A 20,695-nucleotide genomic window follows, 5' to 3' on the forward strand; every position below is an offset into this window, starting at 1 on the left:
GGAACAATGCTAGTAATTTCACTTACTAAAGGCCAAAGTCTACACATGAGAGCTAGGAAGATCCTTGCTTGCTCCTAATGCTGACACCAGCTAAAGGCCTTACTATGTCTTTGCAAACTGGCTCAATCCAGCTGAGCTAGATCTCTGCTAAGCTACCAGAATGAAGCAGAAAATTGAGCTCCAGAGTCATTCAAATTTGTGTCTCATCAGTACACATGACCCATAAATGTAAGCCAACTACTACATCTGATAATCAGACAAACAGCAATTTGATGGGCTCTCATTTCTGTCTCAGTCATTTCTTTGTCTTTCCTTGAATCAAAATCACTTTCTTAGCTACTTTAATACCATATATATAAATAGTATAACTTCCATAAGCTTTGATATATATAGTAAGAAAGTGAAACTCAGAGATAAATGTTTGTCCTGAACTATTCTGCTAATAAGTCTACATTTTAGTTGTGACTCTATATTGAGATTTATTATTAAAAAAAACATTTCATTTAATTATAGGAGTTGTTATTTTTGTCATTTCACCAAAAAGGAAATTGAGACTAAAGTTATTAAATGATTTGTCCCAGATCCATGAGCCAGGATTTGAATCGAGGAATGTCTGAACCCAAATCTCAAACTCTTTTCATAAAATCCAAGACTGAGGCTCCAACCCATCTCATCCCAAAGCCCTCCTCCTTAGTAGCCACCAAAATCTTCGATATTCCACTCGAGACAAGTTTTGGAACAAGGAAGCATTCTTAAGCAAAGTTGTTTGTGATCAACTCTCTCAAAGAATTTCTGAAGATATTTTTGGTATTTGCCTTTGCAAATTTATTTATTTAATATTCGTGTAGTATGTGCTATGTGTAAATGTTTTACAGAGATAAGCTCATTTAATTCAATTCCTTAATAAACCTATGAGGTAGAAATCTGTATCTCCATTTTACGGAATCTTGCGTAAGTTCACATGGTTCCTAAGCAGGGAGCGAAGGTTTCACCTCAGGTGGTCTGTCTAGCTCCATGTCAATGCCCTTGACTACCAGGCTGTGCAGCCTCTCACAGGAAGCCTAGCAACAATTTTCTTCTAGAGTTCTTTTGGTGGGAAAATGATAGATGAATCCTTGCGGGAGAGAAAAGAATAGGGAGTCACTAGCAAATCAGTTTCTCAAGGAAGCATTCTCCAGCTCCTCCTTTCTTCCACAAGGCCAGATGGGGACCCCATCTCTGTGCTCCTTACCTGCCCTCCTCTCCCTGAGGCAGTGTAACCGAGAGCTGAAAGCATGGCCTCTGGAGTTATACAATACTGGGTTTGCATCTCCACTCTTCCACTTACCAGGTGAGTGAGTTTAGGGACGTATTTAGACTGCTTGCGCTTCAGTTTCATCATCTGGAAAATAGAGCAACAGTAGTAATTGTGATAAATATAGTAATAGAAATAGTAAACTTTACAAAAGCATCCTAGGTTTTTATGAAGTTTAAATTAAATAAGATAGAAAAGCATTTAACATGGGTGTAAGTGCTCAATAAATATTAGCATTTTTTATTATTGCTATCACTCTACTTTGTAATTACCTTTTTGCTGTTTATGTCTCCCAATATACAATAAGTTTCTTGTAGTCCCAGTGTGTGACACACACTCAACCTTCAGAAAATATTCATTAAATGATTGATCTTAATAATACTTTTAAACCAAGTCTCTAAACTGGGACAAGAAGATCTAAAAGAGACTCCTTCTTTCTTCCAGCCACTCACCATTTCCTGTTTCTCTCAGCTGACTCCCTGTCCTGTCCCATGGTTCAGTTTGTGGCCCTCTGGTGATCTTTAAAGAATGAAATGTGCAATCCTCCTAAACTCTACTAGTGCTTCAATTGACTTGTTCTCATTCTGGATCTCAAACAAGCACTGAAGAACAAGGTGTTTGATAGAGTACAGATCATTAACTCATCAATGACTTTACCTGGAGAAACCAATAAAGCTTCCAGTCTCCATTTCAGTGTGTTCACTCTTCTTACTGTTTCTGTCTGTATATATCCTTAGCTTTATGGTGAAAAATGTTTTTTAAGAAACTTTGTTCTTACTATCAAAGTATTCCTTTTAAACAGTTTTAATAGGTAGTATTTGCAAGGACTCCTTTAAAATTACACTGTTCCTGTCATCCTGTCTTTCTTTACAAAGTTAATATAAACCTTAGGCTTGATATGATCTAATTTAATTATTCCAAATTTTTGGACCTCTTGTATGGCAAATGGACACAATTCCTGGGTCATTTATGTGGCTCTTGAGAGGTAACTTGGCTAGAAGAGTCTCATCTTTACTGGGACTAGTTCCAAAGGAAGTTTTGATGTTTATAAGACACTAAAATTCAAAGACAGAAATAACTTGTGGCAATAATTAACCAGGATTTATATACCTTGAAAAATTAGTTTGCAGAAAGACTTTGTAAAAGATATTAAACATTTAGTACATGAATTTAGAGAACACAAGATGTACAAACAAAATCTGGCAAAACAAACAAAAATCTCTAAATTTCCTCCTTAGTTATATAACTTACATAAATAGTTCTTTCCACTACATAGGCAGTAAATAATTAGTTCTTTTCCATTGTTGCTAATAATTGAAGATGAAGCGAAGATTCCAAGTCGCTTCAGGAAAATCTACCCATATCCTAAGATTTTCTTTATCACTCTAGATATAAAAGTCAGTACTAAGTTCTTCAATTTAGGCAGCATACCATCCCAAACAGCTACAGCCAAAAAGGGCAATTCCCAAAAGATTAGGAGTCAAAACATTAAGCTGAAGTAGCAGCAATCTATTTAAGCAACTGGAAACCTGCTGAAAAGTGATTAGTTAAAAACACTCCTTGGCACCACTGACTTGAAATCACCTGAGGGCATCTATTTGCATTACTTCCCCTTCTTTAGACTGTACACTGGCTCCTACGTGGTTCCTTATTGTATCTCATATCAAATCCAGACCTCAAACCTTCCTCTCCAAACTCATTTGGGTCTTTCTCTCCTAGCTCTTTAACGTCAGCCATGGTGGCCTTCCTTCAGTTCCTTGAACACCCCAAGTGTTTTTCCTTCAGTGCAGCTTGTATACATACTCTTTCCTCCACATATAATACTCCCCTACCCATCCCAAACACACACCTGCACCTTGCAACAAGACCCTACCTCATCACGGTTTTTACAGTCGTTCTTTAGTTTTCAGTTTAAATGTCACGACTTTAGACTTTCCCTAGCCACCCTATATAAAGTAGGTCTGCTGAATTCTTTATCACAGTATTCAACTCATTTCCATCAAAGCATTTATCATGATTTATAATTATATATGTATTTACTTTCCATTGTTTACCTTTTTTATTGTCTGGCCCTCCCCTGAACTTAAAGACTATGTCTGTTTCTCATTATATCTCCAAAGCCAAGTACAGCACGTGGCATACAATAGTCACTAGGTAAATTAATGTTGAAAGTACAACTAAATGAACAAATATGAAATAGGAATTGAAAAGGAGAAACAAAAAGAATGACATAACAATAAATCTGGTAGTAACCCTCTCCTAAGCATTTAAACATTTTACATTCAATGTCATTGTCCCATACCAGAGATCCTCAATCTTCTCAGCAAATGAGAATCACATGGGGAATATTTTTTAAAGTACTGGGTGCATAGGCTCCATCTCAAAGCAATTAAATCTGAATCTCTGGGAGGTGTATCCCATGTTTTGGTAGTTTTAAAAGTTCTCTAGGTAATTCAAATGTGCAATAACACTAGCCTATTTCAGTGGTTCTCAAGTGTGAACTGCATCAGAATCCTGGAGAGCTTTCTCCTAGGAGAAATCACCTAGATTTCTGGGTCCCACTCTTAGAGTTTCTAATGAGTCTACGTTTATAATGATTCCCAGGTGATGCTGCTGCTGCTGGACTGGGAATCACACTTCGAGAACTACTAGCTTATACTTTCATGTAGATTGCATTAGGCTGATTTTAAGAGGAGAGGAATGTTAGAAGGGCTATTTTATGGAGGGAAACAAAAAGACTTGAAATGAAAATAGCAGGATGCTTTAGGCATAGTTTCCAAGTTAATCACTTCCATGTTGCTCACAATTGAATAGAGATGCCAGAAATCACAGGATGCCATTCAGCTGAGAGATGGAGACAACAGGATAGTCAATACATTGGCAACACACTCTGCACCAATTGTATATAGAGAATCACGAGAAGAAAAACCCAAGGCATGCTAATGAAGAAAGATGATGCCATATGTCTCCAAATAGCCTATGACTTCTCCACCAACGCAATCATAAACTCAATTCTGGTAATAACACTATCTTTGAATAGACTGATTTCTATATGTGATTTTAAGAAATATCTTTACATCTGCATGTAGTACGCAGCCTGTTGCCTTTTAGTAAGTTAACACACAGTTGGAGTAGCAATTAACTGCACCATTGCCTTAAAGTTTTCCTTAACGCTTAATATTTGTGCTTCATCCTGAGTGTTCCAGCAATCTAAGAGGGTCAGTTTCCCGGGTAAAGGCAGGGGATGCAATGCATCTTGAAATGCAGCAAGGCTGATTTGCACACTTAAGAGCTTCAGTACATCATTTTGCAATCACACATCTCAGAATAATTTATACAATCAATTAAAGAGCATTATCAAGGGATGATTTGACAACTGTTGCCATGCCAACCAGTGAAGTAGACAGTGCCTCCGTGTTTAAAGGCTGCACCTGGTGATGGATGTAGCAGATTTTGAGGACTCAGACAGAATCACAGATGTCCCAAGGTGTGGAGGGAACATGATTTAAAGCTTTGATGTTGTGCCATTTTTACTGGCAAAAGAGTGTTGATGGCATGTTCACTTTCTCATTAAAATTCTGTCATTTTTCACAGTGTTCTGCATTCAAAGCTGAAAACTGAAGTGAGAATTCACTTTACAGACTGATAAAATATGATAGCAAAATGGATGATGTTCATTTGCAGGCTGAATTAATTTTTTTAAAAAAGTTAGTATCAGTGCATTTAAGAAAAGCCTGTTAATCAGACACAACTTTATCAGCATTAATCGGCATATCTTACACACTTTTACATTAAGATTCAAATTTTGGATGGCAATTGGTTTGCAGTTCATTGAACCAAAAAGTATTTGAAATGGGTCATGGTAGAACACAACAGAAGAAGAAAGTACTTTCTGATGTCCAGATGTTGCCTGATTTCTTGATGCCAATGGCCACCATGAAATCAACAACTATTAAAGGCTTTGCAAAACAGACTGGCCTTTTCCCTCACCGGATTATGCCAGAAACCAAGGGAGGTCCATGGGCACTCCCAAGTAGAGACCCTATATGGATAAGCAACAGAGTTAAGATTAGAGCTTATATCTATGGGATTGGCAAGCCAGTTCTCCTTTCAGCTTGCCAGAATTCCTTGCCCTATTAAATTATGCCTTTGATAAAACAATTGATTATGTACTAATATGTGTAATAGATGCATTGTCCACAATTTTTTTAATAGTGTGTTGGTTATAAACTTAGAATCTAAAGACAGACTGTTTGAATCTCAACTCTCCCTCTTACTAAACATGCGACATTGGGCAAATTATTTGATCTCTTTCTGCCTCAATTTCCTCAACTGTAAAATGAGGATAATAGTGTCCACATCTTACGATTGTTGTGAGGATTAAATGAGTTACAACATGTAAAGCACTTCGAACAGCGCCTGAAGTGTTTACCCTCATGGTCATTACTATTACAATTATCATTATCATTACTATTTTATCTTTTAAGGCTCTTAGCCTTTCTATAAACAGTTGTTGAGGCAATCACTAATTTTTTGTTTTTTAGGTGAGGAAGATTGGCCCTGAGCTAACATCTGTTGCCAATCTTCCTCTTTTTGCTTGAAAAAGATTGCCACTGAGCTAACATCTGTGCCAATCTCCCTCTACTTTGTACGTGGGATGCCGCCACAACATGGCTTGATGAGCGATGTGTAGGTCCGCACCAAGGATCTGAACCTGCCAACCCTGGGCCACCGGTGCAGAGTGTGTGAACTTTTAACCACTAGCCACTGGGCCGGCCGCAAGGCAGTTACTAATTTTTGCTTTTCCATTCAAGAACATGAGGTGTTGTAACGTGGAGAGTAAATTGCAAAGTCCCATCAATTATTTACTGAATTGAATGATCACAGGAAAAGTTAAATTGAGATAAAATAACTTAATAGTAATAATGTGAAATAAAAGATGGTAGATATAGGCACAGGAGGCAGAAAAATGTGATGGTATCATCTAATGTTCTACAGCAAAGTTTGGTTTCCTACTGCCACCTCCTTCTTTCTGGGGTGTAACAAGATAGGCTAATAGAAGGGAGTCTTTTGTAGAACTTAAAAAGAATCAGAGACACTTTAAAGCAAAATAATCCTCCAAAGTTGTGCTCAGAGGCCATTTTATCAATAAAATGATTGTGTTTTAGAGGGTTTAATTTGAGACTGGATCCTGAAAGCCTGCTCTCCTTTATCCTCTACTCTCAGAGGCGGAAGGACACTCCTCTCTGCTTGAGGGAAACCAGATGAAACCAAAGATTGATGCTCTGGCTCGAGGCTGAAAGGAAAAAGAAATGGCACCTGACAGGTCTGGGCAAAAGGAGATGGTGAATTGTGAGGGACACCACACTCAGTAGATACTCCCTCCTGCCAATCCAAGGCGGAATTCCATGAAACTTTCGGTGAAGCAGGAAAAAAGTAAAGTGTTTTTAACTGGTTCTCTGGATTCTTGGTATGTGCTTGATCCTCTATTAATAGGATTTTTTTTCTGTGGTGAATTATGGCTTCCCACCCTTCCAACATTAAATGCATAAAAAAGGGGACAATTTACATAACTAAGAAACATTAAAAGCTAAATGATTATTTCAGCTAATGTGAGACAAAATAATGGTGAATTTAAGGGTGAAAAATGGGTACTCAGCAAACTTTGATTTCAGTAGCCTCAGCTCTTAGAGTCAAAATCTGGTGTCCAAATCCAAAAAATAAGCTAGGTACTGTTGCTAATAGGAAAGACCCAATTCATAAGTGCCTTAGGAAGGCATTGGAACTGCCTTTCAAAGTGTGTTAATGCTGTGGTTGATTCTGAATGTCACTAAATAACTCTCTAAAACTGGATACAACCAAACATTTGTAGATAGATGTACCCATCTGCAAGTGGACAGGTTTCCATGTAAGGCCAATTATATACAACAAATTAAGACATGAAGCACCATAAATATGTATGAACATGTAAGTAAATACCATTGATTTGCATACGTGATTATTGCCACCTGAAGATTTCATTTGCAGCATTAGTTCTTGGCTCTTCCTCTTGGTTTTCAGCTTTCCTAAAATGAGATTAGAAAAATATGAGAATCCCTGTATACACAGACACATACCCACTGTATAAAAAAGTACTACGTATGTGATAAAACATATAATAGTCTCTGCTTTAAGGAGCTTACAATAGAGTTGGAAAGAGAAAAACATATGAAAAATTAGAGAAGACACTGAAATAATAAGTACCAAAAGGTGATTTATACTTATTTGTCAAATAATTAGTGTGAAAGATATAGAGAGTAAGGTTAATATTTCCCTAGAAATAAGAGCTTTTTCTCTTGGGCTTTCCACTAATTTCATTTCCCTCTTCTCTTCACCTTGATTTTAAGAAGTTTATTTCCAATTTTATTTAAAGTATGCAAGATTTATTTTTGCCCTTCATATACATAACAGAAATGTCAATATCTGATTATTTACACATGTTCTTCAGTATCTTGGAAACAGTATAAGGTTTCTATATTTAGAGCCCTTGGAAAGAGTTTGCCTTCTAAATATTGGTTTCGGTTCTTTCTATGATAATTGTCAATACCTTTTTGCGTGGAAAAAGAAAGTTCACTCATTCATTTAGCAAGTAAGAATTTACTGAAAGCTTAGTGTGTGCCAGGCACCAACGTTACAAAGAAAAAAATATAAGCCATGATTTCTGCCCTTGAAGAAAGACTTTTTTAAATGAAAATAAACGATGAGAGCTAACCAGCTGTCAATCGGCAGGGGCCACTGAACAGTGCAAAAATTTTGAAGGTTTAAAATCTTCCAAAAATCTCTCAACTTGCTTGATCTCTATGTTGGTCAAACTTTGTATTTGAAGGGGGCAATTTTTCTGACTATTGTCATTTGTTTGTCAGTATCTCCTCAGATACCTTGGTAACAGTCCGGAAGTTTACAGCATCCTGGGAACTGGAGACAGGGCACTCTGCATAATTCTGTACTCCTTTCTTTCTGCCTCCTTTCTGCCTTCTTACTGCCTTTCTTTTGGTCCTTTCCTGGAGCCATTAAACTTACCTCTTATCTTTTGGAAAAAAGAGGGAAGAAAAGTAGCAGTCAAGACACATAGAGTAAGATGCACAGGTTTATAAAGCCTATACCATGAGAAGGACGATGGATGCATTCTTGCAAAGAACTGAATATTTCTGAGTTGAATCTTTAACCTACATTATTCACCAGTCACTGTTCAAGACACTGGGGACATATCTCTGTCTAAAAGAGAAGTTAGAGGGTGTGTGGGAGGCTCTTCCTAAACAAACGTGAAAGCTTTGGGCAAAAGGATTTCAAAACCAGTGGTTAAAGGAAATGAAATACACATGGAAAGACAGAGAGAGAGAAAATGTGAATTTAGTTCAAAGTTACTTTACGACATACAGATGACTTAAAACGAGCTGAAACACAAATTATGAATTTGCTCACAAGACAAAAATATGCTAAAACACTGCTAAGATTAGCCTTATGTGGAATAAAGGCTTTTATCTCCCACCCCTTGGATCTATCTCCTTCAAACTTCAAGTACAAACACTTTGAAAAGAAAGATTGCATATGTTGATTTCAAGGTCAACCTATGGAATTTTATTTATTTATTTTTTTTTTGAGGAAGACTGGCCCTGAGCTAACATCTGTGCCCATCTTCCTCTATTTTATATGTGGGACGCCTGCCACTGCATGACTGATCAGTGGTGCATAGTTCCACGCCAGGGATCTGAACCAGTGAACCCGGGGCCACCAAAGTGGTGCGCGCATACCCAACCACTCTGCCACTGGGCCAGACCCAACCTACAGAACTTTTGTTTGTTTTTTCTCCTCAGATTTTTAATGTCACAAGGGCAAGAGAGATTAATTGATTTTAAATCCCACAATACCAAGTGCATTCAGGGAGCACTAAATAAGTGATTTTTATTTTTACAATGGCTCAAATATTGAGTGGAAATCATGACTTTACAAATTTGACTCATTTTAAAAACGCATTTTGTATTCTTCATTCTGTTATTGTGAAACCAGTGTTCCTCAGTCATGGAACTTAGGTCTGATGTCTGATGGATGAGTAATAGTAACAATAATTTTAATTAATTTAAATAGTACAAAATTCTTTCATTTTTAAAATTCTGTCTCCTCAATTGTTTTACTTGATCTCTCCAACAAGCCCTTTCAGCTTGACAAATGAGCTAGATGGACAAGATAAAGAAAAGGAACTAACATATATTGATCATTTATTTAAAGTGTGCCATGCCCTGTGCTGGGTGCATTACACATGTGGCCTTATTAAATCCTTAGAGTAAACCTGTGAAGGAGCTTTGATCAAGTCACTTACTTGCTGTGTGACTTCATTTATCTGAAAAATGAAGGTGATAATAGTATTGACTTAGAAGATTTTCATAAAGTTTAAGTGAGTTAATATATGTAAAGTTTTAGAACAATGACTAGGGCATTTTAAGTATATGATCAGTGTTACTATTATTATTGTTGCCATTTTATAATATCTCCACTTTATAGATGAATAAACTGAGGCTTTTGGAAATTAAATAAGATATATTAACTAAATAGTTGAGGAGAAATTTGAGTCCATATCTATCTGACTCCAATATCCATATTATTGCACCTTCCAAGATCACTGCAGAGGATGATGTTTATCCTTTAGTTTGATTAATAGTTATTGAGTTCTTAACTTTGTCCCTATTACCAAAATGGGCACTTTAGGTGATAAAAGGAAGTATAAAAATACTCTCTTAGGGGCCGGCCCAGTGGTGGAGTGGTTCAGTTCGCGCGCTCCACTTCAGTGGCCCAGGGTTTTGCCGGTTCAGATCCCGGATGCGGATATGGCACCACTCATCAAACCACGCTGAGGCAGCGTCCACATGCCACAACTAGAAGGACCTACAACCTAGAATATACAACTATGTACCAGGGGACTTTGGGGAGAAGAACATTGGCAACAGTTGTTAGCTCAGGTGCCAATCTTTAAAAAAAAAACCCTCTCAGGAGACACACCCACAAAGGTAAATAGTAATAATACTAACACATGTTCAGCAACAGTAAAATGATATGAGATCCAGGTCACAGGGCAGGATGAGCTTTAACTCCAAAAGAGCAACAGAGACAATAAGTGTTTTTTGCTTTGTGTGTACAAGGCAGCACTCTGCGTGGAGGTGGTTAGCAACAATGCAGTAGGGAATGCTGGAATCAGCCTGGACTGTTGAAAACAAATTTTTAAAAAGGAAGAAGAATTAAAATAATGATCCTGGTTCTAGGAGATATAACCACAATACAAGCATGTCAATACTAGCATAAACTAACATGTTATTTTATTCCAGAGATTATTAGAAACAGAATTCTTATCATATATATAAAACTCAGAGGCAATAATAAAGAAAAAACAGAGAACACTGGAATAAAGTATATGTCATAAAGTATACATGCTGAGGGAGTATGAATTTCTTACAGAAATCACTGCCACGGAAAGTGGGTACACATGGCACATCCCACTTTTCACATACCTGACAGCCTCCTTAGATAGCAATCGCAGTAGCAAGAAACACGGAAACTGTGAGAAAGTGGAATAGCGGGCGTTCAGTAATGGGGTGCTCATGGCAAAGACTAGAATGAGAGGTCACCTAAGGTGCCAGAGAGGGGGCTAATGGCCATGGATGTGAAAATAGGGCCCATCCTCTCTATGGAAGTTTCCTCGAATTTCTGTCAAAGAAATGTATCTGGTCAGGATGCCTGCTTACCAGTTCTATTTCATTAACAGCCATGCAGCAAGAAGCCTGTAAGATCTAGTCAGAACTGCCTACTATTTGTGTACATAGGTGTCCCACAGGCACCTCAAATTCACTATGTTTTAAGTAGAATTCATCAGGCTGGCACAAATTCAATACCTTCTCCTCCTCAACATAAACCTAGAATACACACTTTCTTTCATCTTGCCCCATTTCCTCCAACAGCCAACCAATTCTGTCAATTCCATTTCCTTACAGTTTTTCCTCCCTGTTCCTTTCTCTTTATCTTCTTAGATATTGCCTTAATTCAGGTACTAATCATCTCCCACTCAGATTTTTACATAAGTATCTTAGATAGATATACTTTCCTCTGGTCTCTTTCCCCAGCTCACCCCCCAATCAGTCATCCATCAAGCCACTAAAATAGTTTTTCTAAAAGGCAAATATCATGTTATCATCTCTATTGTTTTTGGAATAAAGTCCTAGGTCTCCGTGGCCTACGAAGCCCTCCACTGGGCCTCTCTAGGTCCATCTCCCACTTACAGTACCAGTCACGCCAAAACCCTGGGCATGCTCCAAGTGGGCTAGGAGTTTTCACTCTCACCCCTCTCTTCATCTGGCTCCCTCAGCCTAGACAGACCTGCTGCTGTCTGCATGGTGAAGATCGACTCATTTTTAAGACCCAGCTCTGTCAGCTACTGTTAGAAGTCTCTCCCTCCTTGTCCCTGGAGAGTTGAAAACACCAACTTTCAGTCTGCAATATATTCCTATTGTTTTACTTTATTATAGCTTTTTATTAACTTATTTTCTCAACTACTGTGCTTTCAACTCCTTGAAGTCAGAATTTTTGTCTTTTTCAAATTTGCACCCTGATATCTTCGATAGTTCCTGGACTATTGTAAGTGTTAATAAAAATCTGTTGAAATGCTAAAAGAATGAGAAAATTAGACACAGTCTATATTTACACACACATACACATACATGTATATATATATATACATATATTTATATACATACAGTAAGTGTGCGCTCATGTCTCATCTTATAGCCAAAGAAACCTCCTCTTTTAGAATTATTCAGGGAAAAAAGCCAAAAGTAAAATATTATAACATTGAGGGGAAAATATGAATTTGGTAAAGCATATGTGGGGATGACCGGCCACAGCAACCTACCCATTTTAGAGAACTATCTGAAAATCTTAGTATATTATAATCATCAAGATTAACCACAAACAGGAATATCCACAGACTAATTAAACTGCAGAAATAGTAAGAATACTGCCTGAGAAACACAGGAGGGCATTAAGACCTTCTCAAACATAATGGAAGATAATTTAAGATCCAATGACTTTCTATAGGACAGAACCATTTCTGGTCACTAGAATGATATATGGGCACTATCAGCAGGTCTGTAGTGGTTTCGGCTACTTTCCCTCATGACACGTAATGAAAGAGGTCCCCTTCCAACTGGGACTCTTTCCAGAAAAGTACTTGACTTCAGGGAGCTAAGTCTCACTTAAAGAAAATGGATCAGGGTTGATCCTGTCACGTTAGGGAAAAGGCTACAGGACTTACTTGCCCTTTTCCAGCTCTGGTTTCTCTGACTTCCTATGTCTAAGAAACAGGGTTCTTTTTAAAGGCTTATAAAAAAAAGACGTGAGGATTTTTAGTCATTGAATAGCTCTTATGAAACAATACCATGATGAGTTAAGTGAAAATTAGTCACATGCCTAAAATTTCCCTGAAAAATACACATATCCTTTTAAAATGAAGGAGGAAAGTGCCAGGAAAAAAGTATGTTTTTAATTTGTTTGAGTTGAAAACATTTGAAACATATTTTTAGACATTTGCCAAAGATTTTCCAAAAACCTTTGGATTTCTCATAACCCCTAAAAGATGTCTTTCTTTTGAGGAAGGGCAGGGGGCAACTGACTCATTTACTAATTCAAAGTCCTATCTCCCATGGCTTTTGACCATTAGTAGCTTTTTTTCTCACTTTTAAGTTTCCTATTTTGGGTCAAATATAAGATATTCATGATTATCTCTTTAGGGGAAGAAAGGAAAATATTTCACATTCCTATCTTTTCATTAGGAAAGAAAATGTTAATGACCCTAAGGTATTTGACATGAGTGTTGGAGCTACATGTAAGTAAAGTTGGTGACCATCTTTATAATTTAGATCATCAAGGGGTAGTGACACGGCCAAATGCTGCCTGCTGTCAGAGATCTCCATAATGGTCACAGTTAAGTTTTTGAACTTTTTCTACATGATTTGAAATTTATATGAGGAGAACCACAAATGCACTGAGTAACAATTCAAAAGGGATTTTCTACAGAGAAATTGCTCATATGACAACTGTTAATGGGCCTTCATCTTCTCCATTAGTTATTAGAGCAAATTAGTTTATCAGACGTACTGCTTGACGACTTGGTCCTGAGGAGAAATTTATAGAATCTTTAAGTTGCAAATCTACATGGTTCCACCATGCCAGAGAATGTAGAACTCTAGGCATGGACCATTGTAAGGTGTGGCCTTGAGTGTGTGTGTGTGCATGTGTGTGTATGTGTGTGTGAGAGAGAGAAGAAAGGAGGGAGAGAAGAGAAAGAGAGAGAGAATGTGTTTGTGTGAGTGTATGTGAGTATAAGCATGTATATATGGGTGGAAAGGAAGAGAAATGACTTACATGACCAAGGGTAACTCATTTTCCTATGTCAGAGGAAGCTGTGATGTAATGAAGAGTCCTATGCCTAAACCTGGGGAGTCAGAACTCAAATTCTGTTTTTATCTAATTATGAGGCCTGGGGAAAGTGCTGAATGTCTCTATCATAATTCCTGTCCCACACACATTTTCCTCAAAGGGAAGCTGCCCCTAACCAAAGACCCTGGTGGCTAAGCAGCAGTATTGAACTTCGTAAAGTCCCTCTCCCTAAATGCCCCTGATTGGACCAGAAGTGCTCACCTAATCCAAGGGCAACCAATCACTAGGCAATTCAGTGACCTGTGAGCCTAACTCAAAGCAATGAGATGAGCTAATCAGACTCTCTCTGTCTCTGTCTCTTTCTCTCTCTCTCTCATTCTCTTCAAAATCTGACAGTCAGTGCTGGGAGCCATTACTAGAAGTCATGATGTATAGCTGGAGCTGAAAAGGACATGATGGCCTAAAACATGAAATCATGATTTTCAAAGGAAGCATCTTGTAGCAGGACAGAAAGAAGGAGACAAACAAAGAGTAATTGTATCACATTAGTGACAAAGCACTAGGGGCTGGTGCATGCCTCTGACATCCCTTGACATCCAGAATGATGCCTTGGCTCCATCTTCATGACTTAGAACCTTTTGAGTCTTGTGTTCTTGGCTCTTCTCAAGATTTTTCTTTTCACTCCATGTAGATCCCAACAATAACCTGCTGTAATCAAGTTTTTTCGGAGAGGTGATAGTGCTTCTTTACCACTCGTACCCAGGTACCTAAATAGGTCATTGGATGACTATGTACCTCATAATGGAAACTCTCTTAGGTGACAAAAATCTGGCTGAGTTTTTATAAGATTCCTTGTAAGCAATGAGATAAAGTTCCATCTCCTACATCAGTCTTTTTTGGGAGATGGGTTTCTTGCAGCTATAACATTGAACCAGGCTAACCAGAACAGGCAGATCTTGGGTAGTGTCCTGAAATCTTAAACCCAGTTTGGATATTTAGCTAGTGGGCTCACATTTTATTTCTCCACATAAGTCTCATCTCTCCTATTCTTCTCTTCAGGACCTCTTGTGAGCTCATCTTTTTCTGAGATTACTGTCAAATAAAGAATCTCTGGCTTTTCTTTTATGTTCATAATCCCTCTCCAACCAACCCTGAGCATCATGGCCTCTCTGGATCTGTTCCCTACCCACTCTTTCCATCCACTGGTTCTTTCAAGAAAATGAAAAAAAGGAGAAGAGATCATCATAAGCACTAGGTACCCATTCAGAGATTGCCTGGAAGTACCTATTCAGATGTTGCATAAAAGGCAATACAGCTACCTCTGTTTAAAAATTAGAATTTGGTACAAAAGTGCTAGACACAGAGTCCTTGGCCTGAATATGTGAGTAAAGATCAGAGAAAATCATAGAATTGTTTTAATGCAAGAATTTTAACAACAGCAACAACCACTTCTAATTATTTTTGTGTTAATATGCATAAGCCACTTTATATATCACTTGTATCGCTTATTATCACTTAGGTTTTTACAACAATCTTGTTAGGAAAGTATTCTTCTCATACTAATCTTATTCTAACATGAGAAAGGTAAAAAAGAAAAATGCTTGAAGTCACAAAGTAGGACTTGGCAATCCTGGACTATTAAACATGGTGTAATTCCAAATTCCTTGCTTTTTTGCCCTACACATAATTGATTCCTTTTACCTTGCTTCCTCTTTTAAAAGCAAACCCACTTCTTCAAGCCTTGTTGACACCAGCTGTTAGTGGCAGAGGTTGCCATAAACAGTCAGTTCATTTGCTCAAGCAGGCCCCCTAACCTGACTCCCAGGGTCCATAAGCAGGAATAAGTTTCCGGTCCCTTGTACCTTTGGCATTCTGACAAAACCTGACCATTTTTTCTAAAACCAACCCCTGAGCTAAGCTTGAAGTGCCTATGCTGTGACTTTAATAATAATAGTCTGCTTAATCAGAGACTCACTCAACAAACACTGTACCAAGCCCACACACGATACAAAAGGGACTGTTGGGCTAACTGAGGTTGGGTATCCATGTGTCTTCTGATTTTGAACTTCTAGAAACTGAGCTTTTTGAAAACATTGGGATAAGGAAGAAAAATCTTAGGATAGTGCTTTATAACAGTGGCCTCCAACTGTACCGTTCATTGGAATCACCTGGAAATCTCTTAAAACTACTGACACTTGGCTCCCACCCCCAGAATTGTGACTGAATTGTCACCTGAGCATTGGGATTTTTTTTGAAGCTTCCCAGGTGATTCTAACATGTAGCAATTTGAATAAAAAGTGGTTTATATTGTCTCTACTCCAGTGACAGAGAGATGAATGCAAGCAGGTACTGTTCCATCTTATAGTTGAATTAGCTGAACAAAATGCACAGGCTCCATAGTCAGATAATCTGCACTTGCTGGATTTATAAACCTTGGCAAGGTCTCTTATCTATAAGATGGGGATAATAATAGTATCTCTCTGTTGGGAGTGTTTGGAAGTTTAAACAAAATCTGGCTTAAAAACCACTTTGAACATTAAGCATTTTATAAAGTGTTAATTATTATTATTATTATCATTGTTATTATTATTATATGACTCAGTTATGTCACAAATCACATTATGTCTTGGTCATTTATTTACTCTCTGTTTTCCTCATTAGCTTTACAAACTCCAGACAGACAGGACCATGACTTTCATCTTTCTATTCCTAGTGTCTAGTATAGGGTTTTGTCCACTGAAGAAAGCCAATCAGAATTTGTTGAGCAGATAAATGGATAGATGAACCTAAATTAGCAGCATAGTGGGATGGAAAGGATAGTGGAAATAAAAACCAAAGCCTAGGGTTTGAACTACGCCCCTGTTACTAATTAGCTGTGTGGAGATGGGAAATTCCTTACCTATTTGAGAGCTTGATTTTTCTGCCTGTAGCCATTAGCCAATAGTTTTGATTACTCAATATGTGCCCTGGTCTATGCTAGGCATTGGGGATACAAAGACGAATAAGGCACAGGCCCCCTCTCAAGCTGCTTCCACGTCATGGAAAGGAAAGCTTATTTCCTTCCTCTCTTCCTTTCTTGGGCTGAGAATTGGCTCGATAGTAGTTAAATAATAACAATTATAATAAGACAATAGCATCTCACTTCAAGAGCTCCTACTGTCATACCCTTACTACTCAAATCTTTTTTTCCCTTAAATAATAGTATAAGTTGTTAGAAGTGGCACAATCAGAAACTTAGCAAGATGCATATCATTGTTAAACCAAACCTGTGAATAAATAGTAGTTTTTGACAATATCTACCACTTTGATTTCATCTGAAAAAACATTCAGTTTTTAATAACATTCTGTGAAGAATAGGTCAGAAATAAGACAGTAAAACCTTTACAAAATTTCACGTGAAGAGTTTCTTTGAGTTTATAAACAGTCTATGTATTCAAAGGAAAGACTTTAAAATGTCTAAAGCTTCCGCTCCAAGCATTTTTCATCTGAAGTGAATAGGTATTTGATATGGTATGACTTACCCAGAAAACGATCTAAATTACTGAAGTCACATAAAGGAGAAAAAGGTCATCCCTTTTAACCTTTTCATGTGAACCCTGTAAATATTTTTCAATCTTTTTCTGCATGTGCTCTTTGTTTGCCACCAACAGAGTCAAGGCATGGGCATATGGGTTTTTCCCTCTTTGTTTAGTTAATGTACTCTCAACACGGCATTTTAGAAAAAACATAGACAGAGTCAGGTTTGAATCTAGCCTCTTCTACCTACTGGCTGTGTTATCTTGGGTATGCTACGTTAAGTAAGCAATATCATCCTGTTTACTCACTGGTTAATGGAGATATTAGGACTCACTTTGTTAGGATATTGTGAGGATTTCATCATTTAATTAATTATATATCATGAAATTTATTATAATTTATTTAATTGTATAATTAATTTAATTATATATCATGTGAAAACATTTGAATACAGACGCTCCATAAACATAGACCTTCCCTTCGAGAACAAGCTCCTTCCACTCCTACCAACAAACAAGCTTCGCAATGTCAAATGGTCTACTCACATTAACATCCCTTCCTGAGAGCAGTGTTCTTCAGAAGTGAAGGGATCCAGAATATACCACTGTGGAGTTTTGTTTCTGCTTTTTTTTTTCCTGAACTCCCCTTATCTGCCTGAAAGCAGAGCCATCAAAGTAATTCATCTGTCATAAGTCCCCTCCCCAGAAATTTGAAAACCAAGAAAGATCAGCTCCTATCACTGGAAACCAGAAGTTGGCACCAGGATAAGAAATTACCTAAACAGACTGTCACAAAACTATGCTATCCTCCGAAGGGCCCATTTATCTTTCATAAAAGTCATTTGTTTGCCCATAAGTGCCCTTCTCCCCTCCTCTTTGTAAGATGTTATGTAAGCCCCAAATTCTAACTGCCTCCTTGAGTCACATTTTTTCTGTGAATACACTGTTAAGTACATGAGTAAAAATCTGTCTTTTCTCTTGCTTAAAAAAAAAAAGAAAAATCTCCTTAAGCACAATTCTCACTACGCCAACCACTGAATTAAAAAAAGACATGGTTTGCCCGTTGCCTATGTAATGAATTCCACACTCGTTAGCAGGTAGACTTTCCCACATCTGGTCCCAAACCATAAGACTTTAATCTCACAGCCTTCTCCTACTCAGATACCTGCCATCTCTGCAAGCACACCAGATCCCTGCCCCATCCTCCAAACACAGTCCCACTTTCCACCATCCGTGCTTGTGCTCTCTCTTTTCCCTTCACCTCCCACAGCAGTTTTTTACTTCTTGTATAAGACTAAAAATATTTTACCTAATACAAAATTTTTTTGTACAAATATCTATCTTCCTAACAGTATCATAGATTTCTTGAAGGCAAAAATGGTGTCTTACTTCTCTTTGCAGTCTTTCTGGCACTTAGCAGACAGCCTCACTCATAATGAATGCATACTAGGAGCTTGTGGAATTGAAATTACTTATTTGACATTAAGTAGACACAGCAATAAGTGAAATATGTTTTTCCATTTTTCAACTGAGTATGATGAGAGATATTAACATGGGCTCCAAAGCAACTGCACTCAAAATTAACAGAACTCAAAACATTTTCCCACTTTCAAAGCAGCTGAGGTAATATGGCCAGGTGGTAAAAGAAAGACAAAGAGAGTCTTGAAAGAAGTTGCACAAACTGAGCTCATTGAGTGGCCCTGTTTTCTAAGGAGCATGAAGACATCAGGGATAGGAGGCAACATAGACAGTAGTTGGGTACAAGAATTCTGAAACCACACCACCCAGGTTTGAACTCTCACTCTACCAGTTACTGCCTCAGGGGCCCTGGGCAAGTAACTGGACCTCTATATACATCATCGGCAAGTTAAAGATGAGCTTTTCGTGAGGAGCAAATGTGTTGATATATGTGAGGCATGTAGGATAGTGCCAGACACACTGTAAGTACTTTATCAGTGTTTATAAACAAATAAAGGACATGTGTCTTACAGAAACTCTCTAGGAAAGGGAGAAGACAAAAGAGGTGATGATTGATGAAACAAAGATCTAGAACAGTGTTTTTGCGTACAGTCATATATCGATTAACGACAGAGATATGTCTTGAGAAATGCATTGTTAGGTAATTTCCTTGTTGTGTGAACATCCTAGAGTATACTTACACAAACCTAGATGGTATAGCCTACGACACACCTAGGCTATATGGTACTAATCTTGTGGGACCATGGTCATTTATGTGGTCCATTGTTGACCGTAACATCATTATGTGGGGCATGATGATAGCATAATTCCAAACAATCTATGTCAGAATCTTCTACAGGCTTAGTAAATGCAGGTTTCTGGGCCCTGTACCAGAACTATTGATTAGACTTTATCAGAAGGATGGAGGAATCCAGGAACTTGCATTTTAAACATTCCCAGGTGGTTCTGATGCAGTGTAAGAGCTACTTGTCTAGATCCTGATGCTCAAATTGTGGTCCAAGGAGCAACATCAACATCACCTGGGAACTTGTTAGAAATGCATAATCTCAAGCCCCACCTCAGACCCACTGGAGCCGAATCTTCATTTTCATAAACTCCAGGTGATTCATAAGCATATTAAAACTTGAGAAGCCTTGGTTCTAGAAGATGGATACTTGGGAAATAAAATCTGCCCATTAGGAGGGAATTTTTTTCACAACAGAAGGGGGCCTCTTCCTTTAAGACTAGAGAGAAATAAACGATGAAAGTTCTACATATATATTCATTTATTGACACGACGAGTATGTGTTAGGCACATACCACATGTCAGACACAGCTGTGGTGCTAAAGAACAAGACAGACATGGTCTCCACCCTATGGATTGTATCAGCTAAAGCAATAACATAACAGATAAACTTGAAATCTCACAGACTTAATCCCATAGCAGTTTATTTCTCAATAAAAATCAAGGATATTTCTTGTTGGCAGGTGGAATTCCATGGCATCATTCAGGAACACAGGCTCCCTCTGTGATTCTGCCCTACTTGGGTGCCAGAGTCCTCTCTGTATCCTCTTCATATAGCTGGTTGGTAGAAGAGCAGAGAGTTCGGGGCTGGCCCCGTGGCCGAGTGGTTAAGTTCGCGCGCTCCGCTGCTGGCGGCCCAGTGTTTCGTTAGTTCGAATCCTGGGCGCGGACATGGCACTGCTCATCAGACCACGCTGAGGCAGCGTCCCACATGCCACAACTAGAAGAACCCACAACGAAGAATACGCAACTATGTACCGGGGGGCGTTGGGGAGAAAAAGGAAAAAATAAAATCTTTAAAAAAAAAAAAGAAGAGCAGAGAGTTCAGAGGATCTCATGGGAGGTATTCATAGGCCCTGACTAGAAGTGGCGTGGATCCTTTCTGCCCACATGTTGTTGGCTGCAGCTCAGACGCTTGACAACCCTAATTGTAAGTCTAGGAAA

General features: G+C 38.1%; 1 long non-coding RNA gene across 1 annotated transcript; it reads right to left on the bottom strand.

The window, feature by feature from the left end:
* Positions 1-859: 859 nt before the first annotated feature.
* LOC139085324 (uncharacterized) lies at positions 860-17,944 on the bottom strand. Its single transcript, XR_011543606.1, has 3 exons — positions 17,815-17,944; positions 7,274-7,359; positions 860-1,381 (listed from the first exon to the last, which is right to left on the bottom strand). It is a non-coding gene; the product is annotated as an uncharacterized lncRNA (long non-coding RNA).
* Between the last annotated feature and the right edge of the window lie 2,751 nt (positions 17,945-20,695).

Source organism: Equus przewalskii, chromosome 8 (genome assembly GCF_037783145.1).
Source record: "Equus przewalskii isolate Varuska chromosome 8, EquPr2, whole genome shotgun sequence".
NCBI lineage: Eukaryota > Metazoa > Chordata > Mammalia > Perissodactyla > Equidae > Equus > Equus przewalskii.